An 11,282-nucleotide genomic window follows, 5' to 3' on the forward strand; every position below is an offset into this window, starting at 1 on the left:
ATGGAACTGAAACAGATTCATAAGGATTTCAGTGATTTAGCCTGTGTCTCTCCAGCACGATGTTCTGCAGGTCCAGCTAAGGAGGATCCATTAAATTCGCAAGTCACGATTATACAACTTCATGACAACCTGGATCAAGGTGATGTTCGTATTCTCTTCGGTAATTTGTTTTTGTATAGTCTACCCCTTCAAACCAGCTAGGGTTGCATTTACGACAAGAATTTATCAAATAAATATGAGCAGCGATGGCAACCTTTATCTCCAGATTCTAAGATCACAGTGATCTCATTTTAACATTTCTGATCAAACTTCATTTGTTCACTACTTTGTGATACAAAACTAAATGAGCCCTCATGCCAGAGATTGCACAAACTTATTAAACAAGACAAAAGTGGCAGCAGGATATCTCGAAAATGGATTCAGAAGTATACTATGTGATTCTACCTTAAAATCAGAACAAACTTTATTATAGCTGTAATAAGTTTAAAATTCATTTTGTTTTTAAGTTTATTTCTTGGGACCAGCAGTTAGCATAATGGCTATGTCGTTGGACTCCCATGTAGTCAGACAACTGCAGTTCGCGTCCCAAACCTGGTGGCTTAAAACTCACGCCAGGCATGTGTGCGTGCATGCCCAAGATCCCGAGAGGAGAATGGAGGAGAAGGGATTGTGGCGTGGCCATCCCCCCTGGGGGGTGATTTCTCTCTTTCTGTCTCTCCGTCTCTCTCTGTCTGTCTGATGAATGCATGCGCCCTATGGCAAAAAAAAGAAAGCTCTCCAAAAAAAAAAAAAAGTTTATTTCTTTAGTTCTTGCATGAATGAGAGAGAAAGAGAGAGAGCACCCCCAACAAGGTCTTGATCCTCCCCCCCGGCTCCCGCCTGTCCTGATCATGGACACACATGACACACACCTGCTCAGTGCACTGAGGGAGGTCTCTGGACACGAACTATGATCCTTTTTATGTGGATTGACCTCTCAAAGCAGCATAGTTTACCAGTCTATCACTCTCCAGTGCAGCTGTGATAAATTGTAAATTACTGATCCCCTTTTTTGTTTTATTCAGCTATTCCCTTATTAGACCTCTTTTTGAATTTTATTTCTTATTTACCTCCCTCCATTCGTTAACATGCTCCTCTAAGAAGTCTCACATTCTTCTACATTTGGACAGCAACTTCTTCTAGAAACTGTAAAGTAGTTACAAAAGAAAAGTTCTCCAGATTCAAAATTTAAAAAAAAATAAAAATAAAAATGGTGTATATATACATTAGGTGATCAATGTCTTCGCTTTAACTTGGTATAAGACTTAAACCGTTCCTAAATGCTCTAGCGTACTGAAGAAATCATCTGAGGGGGAGGAAGATGGCTCTCCTGTTTTATCAAAAGAAACAGCATTATCCTAGCAGCATCATTTCTTGTTTAAGCTTTCCACTATTAGAGATTTCAGGTTATATGGAATACTTTATGTTCATAACCAATGTGGCTAGAGAATTGCTATTGAATTTATAGCTTCAGCAAAGCAGAAAATGTGATATATTCTATGCATGTCAACAAAGTAATAACCTGTTCTTGTCGTACAAAAACATGGCGGGGGGGGTAGTTCTATAGTTTCTATACTTAATGTTCCTGGTGCACAGAGCTGAGCTCCTGCATATTTTCTAGGGCGCTTATCTCAGCCAGGAATCAAATATCAGCCTCTACTGGAACTTTGAATATGAATCCTTAGTCAATCCCTGATACGCTTTTTACAAAAATATGAAAGGCAAATAGTATTTAACACAGGAAAATCGTAAAGGCAAGAACTGAGTGTTTAGGACTCATGGTAAGATTGTCTTTCCCTGAGTTTATTTCAAATCTGAAAGGTGATCCATCGAGAAAATAAACCACCATACTTTTAGTGGAAAGGGCTAGGACCTGAAGTCAATAGACCCCACATTCTCATCTTTCTCATAACCCATGACTTGTGCCTTTGGGCAAGTTACTTAATTTGTACCTCTGTTTCCATATCAATTTTAAAAAGCTGTTAATATTCTGATTTCTATAATATCCTTCCAACTTCCTGTAGTGTAGTTATAAAGAAAAACTTTCAACAGATCCAGGATGTTGTTTTCTTTTTTTTTTTTTTTTTTTGAGAGATTTTCACTGTAGAGCGCGTGCGCTCGCCAGACAAACAGAGAGAGACATAGAGACAGAAAGCGAGAAATCACCCCCCAGGGGGGATGGTCACGCCGCAATCCCTTCTCCTCCATTCTCCTCTCGGGATCTTGGGCACACACACACGCGCCCGGCGTGAGTTTTAAGCCACCGGGTCCGGGACGCAAACCGCGGTCGACTACGTGGGAGTCCAGCGACATAGCCATTACGCTAACTGCTGGTTCCCCAGGATGTTGTTTTCTTGTTAGGTTCCTTTGTTTGTTTGTTTGTTTTGCCTTAGGGCATGTGTATTCACTAGGGAGGAAAGAGTGTCATAGGCTGTGTGCACTCGCCAGAGCGAGTGAGAGAGAGGGAAAGTGAGAAATCATCCCTAGGAGGGATGGCCACACCACATTCCTTTCTTCTTCATTCTCAGGATTTTGGGCACGCATGTACATATACCTAGTGTGATTTTCAAGTCACCAGGTTCAGAACTCGAACCACAGTCAGTCAAATGGAAATCCAGCTGCCTTAACCATCATGCCACCTGCTAGTCCCCAGATCTTGATTTTTATCTCAAGCGCTACCCTGTATCCTTTTACGAGAAATAGCCTCAGAGCAGTTCTTAATTCCTTTGACCCTCAATTTGTTCTCCTCTACAAAATGGAAATAATATTATCTAACTCCTAAAATTATGAGGAATAAATATCACTAAGTAACATAGATCAGTGATTGGCATAAAGTACTATATATACATATATATGAGTGTGTGTGTGTTTGTGTATGTATATATGTATATATGCACATAATATATATTTGTTACACTGCCGCCCTTTCTCAATTATTCTAGGATTCTCTTTTGCTTGAAATGATATGATGATAACAGTCATACGGATATCACTTCTATGCTATACTTTAGGTCAATAATGAAGATGGAAACTCCTAGCATAAGGGACATTTTTCAAGCTAATATTTCCTAGGGACCTAAGTCAAAGAAGCCTTTTTCAATTGAGCTAATAAAAGCAAGGAATTGACTCTAGTGAACAGCTCATTGCAGCACTAATAGAAATTAATTGACTGCCAGATTTCTCTGCACACCCAAAGTACAACCATCAATATGGTGCCATTGTTTGCAATTGCAGGCACTATAGGTCATTGGTAAGTACAGTCTGAGGACCATGAACATACTTGGATGGGAGACTTGCAAGACTTGCAATATCTTTAAAAATGTTCTCCTTCTATTTACTTTGTTCTTCTTTTTTTTTTTTTTTTTTTTTTTCTTTTTTTTGGAAAGGCTTTTGCTACAGAATCAGTTCATCTGACAGAGAGACAGAAAGCGAGAAATCACCCCTCCCAGGGGGATGGCCACGCCGCAATCGCTTCTCCTCCATTCTCCTCTCAGGATCTTGGGCACGCACGCACACGCGCCCGGCGTGAGTTTAAGCCTCCAGGTCCAGGACTCAAACCGCGGTCGAGTGCATGGGAGTCCAGTGACACAGCCATCACACTAACTGCTGGTCCCAACTTTGTTCTTAGTTTTAAAGCACTTTGTCTAGAAGTCATTCTTGAACCATAATTATTTGGGTTAGGCAGTCTTCTGTATCCATATAATAACTTCTTTCTTTGCTCTCATTGTACTCTTACTACTTTATTTTAAATGTCTATACAATTCCTTATAGTTAAATTGCTGGATCAGACTGAGCACTGTGGTTTGAGTCCTGAATGAGGCAACTTTAAAATCATGCCAAGTGGGTGTGTGTGCATGCCCAAAATTCTGAGAGGAGAATTGAAAAGGAATTATGACATCCCTAAAGGGTAATTTCTCGCTTTCCCTCTTTGTCTCTCAGGTGAGCACACACACTTTATGGCAAAAACCTTAAAAAAAAAAAAACAGAAAAGAAAAGAAAGATGAAAAGGATATTGGGGGTCAGCTAGGTAGAATGACGGTTAAGGTGACTGGTTCCCACATGGTCAACTATGGTTCAAGTCCCAGACCTGGCAGCTTGAAACATGCCAGGTACATGTGCGTGCATGCCCCAAATCCTAAGAGAATGGAGGAGAAGGTACTGTGGCATGGCCTTCCGCCCAGAGAGTGATATTTTGTCTTTTGGTGAGCCCATGTACCCCATGGAAAAAAAAAATCTCTTAAGAAAAGAAAAATTGTCAAAAAAGAAAAAGCATGCTGGATGTGTATGTGTGCATGCCCAAAATCCCAAGAAGAGAGTGGAGGAGAAGAGAATGCAGCATGGTCATCCTCCCTGGGGAGTGCTTTCTCACTTTCTCTCTCTCTCTCCCTTTCCATCTCTCTCAAGAATAGCACTCACCCTATAGCAAAGAAAACAAAACAAACAAACACAGGATGGTAGTATGGTTCTAAAGTTAAAAACAATGTAAGAAAATATTTGCATGTGTTATAATTTTGAAGCTGTAATATAACCTAATTTTTAATTGTTTCCCTTTGATCTAAAAATTATGCTGAGAAAAAGTCCACCACTTATAAAGGAGTACAGAGGAGGACAATGGAAAGAGAACTGAGCTTGGAGATAGAACATGAGATTGGGTCACCCAATGGCATGGTGGTTAAGGCAGTTGAATCCCACATGCCGGACTCCACAATTTGACTCTCGGCCCTATGGCTTGAGAAACACGTTGGGCATGTGTGCGTGTGTGCCCAAAATCCCAAGGGGAGAAATGGAGAAGGGATTGGGACATGAATATCCTTCACCATGTGCTTTCTCATTCTCTCTCTCTCTCTTTCTCTTTCTCTGTCAAGTGCATACCCTCTGCCCAAACAGAACAAAACAAAAACAAGAACAACAACAAAATAGAACATGAGACCAAGTTTTCCCTCTTCTACTTACTAGGGTATGCAGAAGGTTTAAGGAAGATGTAAGTTTGTCAAATTGCTTAATCTTTCTGAACTTTTATTTCCTCCTCTATAAATTGGGAATGTAGATAAAATATGCTCCTTTTTTATTTCAAAGGGCCGTCATGAAGTTCCGGTATTATTATGATGTAAAAGTACTTTAAAAACAGTCAAAACTAATGGAAATACTCTCATTTATTTAGAATTACATAGGATTATTGAGATGATGACTATATAACACATTTTAACCTTATTAAAACAAGAGCAATGATGATCCCCAGAGATTGTGTAAAGAAAAGTTTGGGTAACCAAGGAAAGCAGTACAAGAATTTTGATCTAGAATAAACACAAGTGGTGACCAAACAACAGAATTTATGATTCTGATTTTATAAAACTTTGGAAAGGTCAGTGTAAGAAGTATTTGAAACTTACTATATACTAAGAATTGTCATATGTAGAGAAATCTTTAGCAGTTTAGTTTAGTGGAAGTGACAGATGAAATCAGTGACAGAAAAGAGAATTCACCCATGCTTCTCCTGACCCTATTATCCTTTTAAGGCCTTATCATTTTCTATTATTTTTTTTTAAATTGCCAGAGGGCGCATATCGTCACCAAAGACACACACACACAAGCGCACACAGAGAGAAAGAGAAAGCACTCCCGCAGTGGGATCTGGTCACACTGCAGCCCCTTCTCTTCTATTTGTCCATCCTGTCAGTATTTGGGGCATGCAATCACATGTATTCAGTGTGTTTTTCAGACCACCAAAACCAGCATTGAAACCACAGTAGGCCATGTGGGATCTGGCACCCTTATCACTAGGCGACGTGGCCAGCCTACATTTCCTATCTTTTCGAATTTATTTCCATCCGCAAATATTTTCTTTCCAACCTCCCAATGCTGCAACTGATAGTGAGAGGGCATACAATGACTTCTGTGCTCAGCTGAAGTTATTTTACAGTATGAAGTTAACAATACGAATAAGAAGTGTGTTTTAGTTTGTCTGACCTTTAAGACAGGCAATGACATCTAAGACATCCAGCTCTCCTTCTTAGTTTATCAGTTACTATTGCACAAGGGTTGTACATTCATCCACAGATTTATACATATACAATTCTAATCTCTTCATACTTCTTTTTTATTTATGATGATGATTTTTGGAGATGTTTTTACTGTAGGGCACATGCGCTCAACAGAGAGACAGACACAAAGTGGGAAATCACCCCCTAGGGGCCATGGCCACCCTGCAATCCCTTCCCTTCCATTCTTCTCTCGAGATCCTGGTCATGCACACACACCTGCCTGGCATGAGTTTAAGCCACCAGGTCTGGGACTTGAACCCCAGTCGATTACATGGGAGTCCAGCGATCTAGCCATTATGCCATCTGCTGATCCCACCACTTCATATTTCTTATTAGCAGCATATATTCCTCTAAATAAAATATTAAACCGATGGGTTAACAATTGTGAACTGAATTTGTCAGAAAGTAAGAGACAGAACTTTAACATTTTATTGATAGCATAATGGGAGAGCAGGGTATCATTTTTTCTCTAAACTTTATTCAACCTGAGGTCATATAAGGTCAGCAAATTATACAAATTCTGAGATAATTAAATTCAACTTCTATTTTCTGGAAGCTGAGAGTACAAATATATGCTACAATGATCAATATTTGTATTCCTTCCTAGGTTTAACATCAACGGATATGACATTTTCTGGTTATACAGATGCGATTGTATAACTCACAATACTTTGCAAAACCCAAAATATGCTTTTTCTCTGTTCCCAATTTGATTAAAAATAACTGTGGTATTTGAGCTAATTTCATGTTTTAGCCTCTCAAATCCAGCATGTATTTTCCTTTTCCCACACTCCTCTCACTCCAGATTGTAGACAGTTTTGTTCCAAATGCAAAATTTCTTTTTTTTTGAAACTCTGTGATTCAAAATTTATTATTTGTCACAAAGTATTTAGTGATTCCCGCTGATAACAGATTATTTATGGACTAGAACTGAGAAAAAGAGTTCATTCAAAAAGCATTTATTATTGTGTATAGGCGTGAGCCAGTTAGGATCCCTGACTACCTGCAACTTGCATTCTAAAACCCATACAATAAAAACAAAACACAGGAAGTTTTTATCTAGCCTAGAGAGGGTCAGAAAAGGCTTTAGGGAGCAAATTCTATTTTAGTTTCACTCTGAAATATGACTGTGCATTTATTAGGCAATGAGTAAAGGCATGTACATTCCAGGGATAAGAAACAGCATGTGCAAAAGTTCTGAGGATATGTTCAGTATACTAAGTTCGAAGACAAAAAGTATGTTCCACATGGCTATAGCATAAGAGAGCAATGATGACTGTGGTCTGAGAAGAAGCTAGAGTAGTTGGCAGGAGCTAGAAACATGAAGCTTCATGTGGGTTACATTATGGAATTTTGCCCTCATTCTAAAAGCCATGGGAAGCCATTGAAAAGTTTAATCAGGGAACCCGCAGAGGACGTAACGGTTATGTTGCTGGGCTCCCACGTAGTCCACTATGGTTGCAGTCCTGGATCCGGTGGCCTAAAACTCATACCAGGCATGTGTGCATGTGTACCAAAAATCCCGAGAGGAGAATGGAGGAGAAGGGACTGCGGTGTAGCCATCCCCCCTGGGGGATGATTTCTCACTTTCTGTCTCTCTGTCTCTCTCTGTCTTTCTGGCCAGCGCATATGCCAAATAGCAAAAACAAATCTCTCTGAAAAACAAAACAAAACAAAACAAAACAGAAAGAAAAGCTTAATCAGAGGCCAGTAAGCAGCATGGTAGTTAAGGAGCTAGACTCCCACACGGCCAACCATGGTTTGAGTCCCAGGCCTGGAGGCTTGCTTTCTCACTTTTCTTCTCTGTCTCTGTTTCTCTCTAGTGAGCGCACATGCCCTAGCAATTTTTAAAATAATAATAATAAATAAAATTAAATAAATAATACTAATTTAAAAAAAAAAACTTTAAAATATTTGCATAGAAGGTATCTATTGTGTGAATGACCTCCTTACTTCTTAGCCCAGTATGAGGTGAGACATACTGAGTTGACTGGATTTGCTGTAACTATTAAGAATGAGTGTGCTTTTAGCACTGCACAACGTTATTACATTGCTTGGTCCATATTCTCTCCTACTTACTAGGGATAACTTCACACCTTCTTCTCACCTAAACTCTTCATCATCTGACCATATCCTCATTCTCAGGTAAGTCTCATGCTTTTTACTTCAGCAAGAAAGTAGAAGAAATCAAAAGAGAACATCCAGTCCTTCCCATCATATATACTCAACTCATCTTCAACTCTTTGCCATTGTCACCAGTGGGACAAGTGATTAATTCAACAACATCACACAAAACAAATTAAGAAATAGGCTTTATTGGTGAGATTTACAAAGTGATACTCAGTGAGAAAAGTTTTAAAAGAAACATATGACTAGTCCTTTTTATTTCTTTTTTTATTTTAAGTTCATTTCCTTCTTCCATGACAGAGAGAAACAGAGACAGGCGCTGTCATCATGCCATGATCCATCCCCAAGTCTTAGCTGACCAAGATCACAGACACATGCACACAAAACCAATGTGCTTAGGGAGGGCCCAGGACATAAACCCTGGCCCTTTCCCATGTGGGTGGAGTTGTGTTACCATTGTGCCACCACCTGCCTCATCACAGTCCTTTCATCATCTCATGGAGAGTCACGCTGAGGCCCAAGTACTCTATCAAGTGTGCTGTGGAGTTTTATTCCAGTGGAAACTCTGTCCACTGCTGCTCTCCAGTTTTCTGGAGTGTAGTAGGCAGAATTCAGAAATAACTCCCGGTAACTGTCACCCTTTTATAACCTCCTTCTCTGCAAGCATGGGCAAAACCTACAAATGTGAGGAGACATTCCTCATGTGATTATATAAGTTATGTAGGAAGATTTTCCTGAATGGGCTTGACCGAAGCAAGTGAGTAAATAGCCGTCACTATTTCACAGAGTAAGAAGTCAGAGAGAGATCTTACGACTGGCCTGGAAGAAAGCAAGTATCCATGTTGTGAACTGCTTATAAGTTCCACTTGAAAAGGAACTGCCAGCAGCCTCTAAGAGAAGACAATGAGCTCTGAATGACAGGTGGCAGGAAAATGGAGACTACAATCCTACAAATATAAGAGAATAAAGTCTTCCAACACACAGTGAGCTTGGAAGAGGACATCTAGCCCGAGATAAGAACCGCACCCTAGCAAACAGGCCTGCAGATATGCTGATCAGTGGATTCAGTCATGCCATGCTTTTATTTCTGACCTACAAAAATTATGAGATAATACATTGTTATCACTTCAAGCGACTACGCCTGTGACCGTTCTATTATGTAGCAATAGAAAACGAATACGGATTTTGGCAACTGGTGGTGGCCTACTACCATAGCAAATACCTGACAATATGGGAGTAGTTTTGAAATTGGGAAGTGGAGAAAGGTTAGAAGAATTTTCAGAAGCCCAAGAGAAAAAGTCCAGATGGTTCTAAATACACTGTTAAGACAAATATGATGTTTTTTGTTTGTTTGTTTGTTTTAAAGAATTATTTAACTTTATTTATTATTATTATCATTATTATTTTCCAGTTTTATCAGAGAGAGAGAGGAAGTGAGAAAGCAAGCCACCAGGTTCGAGACTTGAACCGTGTTCAGCCATGTGGGAGTCCAGCGCCTTTAACCACCATGCCACTTGCCGGCCCCAAGACAAATATGATGTTAAAGCCTGCTGGTGCTCTGGTCCCTAGTGTAGCAGTTAAGCCCCATGTATAAGGATCCAGATCTTACTCCTACGTGGCGACTGTGGCTCAAATTCCAGCCCCAGTAGCTTGAAAACATGCCATATGTAGTGTATGTGTGTCTCTGTGTGTGTGTGTGTGCGCCTTAGATCTTGACGGGATGGAGAAACGAAATAAAAAAGATTGTGGTGTGACCATGCCCCCATTGAGGAATGTTTCCTCTTTGTCCTTGGAAAGTGTATGTACACTCTGACAATAAAAAAACAATAATAATAATAAAATTAAATTAAATAAACAAGACTGCCAGTGAAGGCTTAATAAAATTAAAAATTTGATTTAAAACTGCAAGAAGGTATTGTAGGTTATTGTTATTTAGTAGCAAAATCTTAGTAAGATCGTGTCGTGGAGTTATGTGGAAAGCACTTGGAGGTTGTGAACCTGGATATATAACTAAGGCGATTTCCAAGCAACGTGCTGAAGGTATTGTCTAGTTTCTTCTCATTGCTTTCAATAAAATGAGAAAAGAGAGAGATAAATTGAGGAAAGAACTGTTAAACAAAAATAAACCACCATCTAATGATTTCGAAAATCCTCAGCATCTCTACATGGTAAAAAAAAAAAAAAATCTAAAAGAAACAAACGGCTGCTGAAAGCATGACATAGGAAACTGAGTGTGTGTCTCTATAACGTTTTTGCTAAAACCTCAGGAAGATTAAAAGATCAAAGTATTCAGTTACCAAAAAGAAAGCTCTTAAAAGAGATTAAGAATGTGACTCTAAGATTGTCTCGATGAAACCAGAGGACCTTTAACAAGTTAAAGAACATTGTGCCTCAGTGATCTGAGCAGAAACTAAACATCAATAAGGGATGATCTCAGAAATATATGCAAGCCAGCCTATTTTTTCTAATGGAGGTGAACCCAGTGCAATTCGTGCAAGGCCCACAAAGTTCTTGAGTAAACTGTATCAACAGAAATGCTGCCAGCTGGGACTGAAAAGGACAAAGAGAGTACAACATTTACAAAATTCTATTGGCAGGGAGTAGGTTAATAAAACCATTTATATGCAAACACATGCTACATTTCAGAAAAAAAAAGGATGACTCAGAAAGTAGAATCAAGAGCCCAAAGGGTAAAACTGATAGCTCCAAAAGTTTATGTCAAGACCCAAGGGAGGAGAATCAAGATCCAAGGAGAATTATTTTCATTCCTTAAGACTTAATCAGTAAAAATATAACACTTTTGCCTGCTTAGATTCCCAAACTACTGGGGCCCATGACTCCTTCTTACTTTCTTTTTCCTACCTTTTTTTTTTTTGTTTGTTTGTTTGGTTTTTTTTGCCATAGGGCACGCATGTTCACCAGAAAGACAGAGAGAAACAGAGAGACAGAAAGCGAGAAATCACCCCCCAGGGGAATGGCTACACCACAATCCCTTCTCCTCCATTCTCCTCTCGGGATCTTGGGCATGCACGCACACGCGCCCGGCGTGAGTTTAAGCCACTGGGTCAGGGACTT

General features: G+C 39.6%; 1 pseudogene; it reads left to right on the forward strand.

The window, feature by feature from the left end:
* The window catches only part of LOC102469460 (endosome-associated-trafficking regulator 1-like), a 20,661-nt pseudogene continuing 9,379 nt past the window's right edge, over window positions 1-11,282 (forward strand).

The sequence above is a fragment of the Tupaia chinensis genome, unplaced genomic scaffold, assembly GCF_000334495.1.
Source record: "Tupaia chinensis unplaced genomic scaffold, TupChi_1.0 Scaffold148646_1, whole genome shotgun sequence".
NCBI lineage: Eukaryota > Metazoa > Chordata > Mammalia > Scandentia > Tupaiidae > Tupaia > Tupaia belangeri.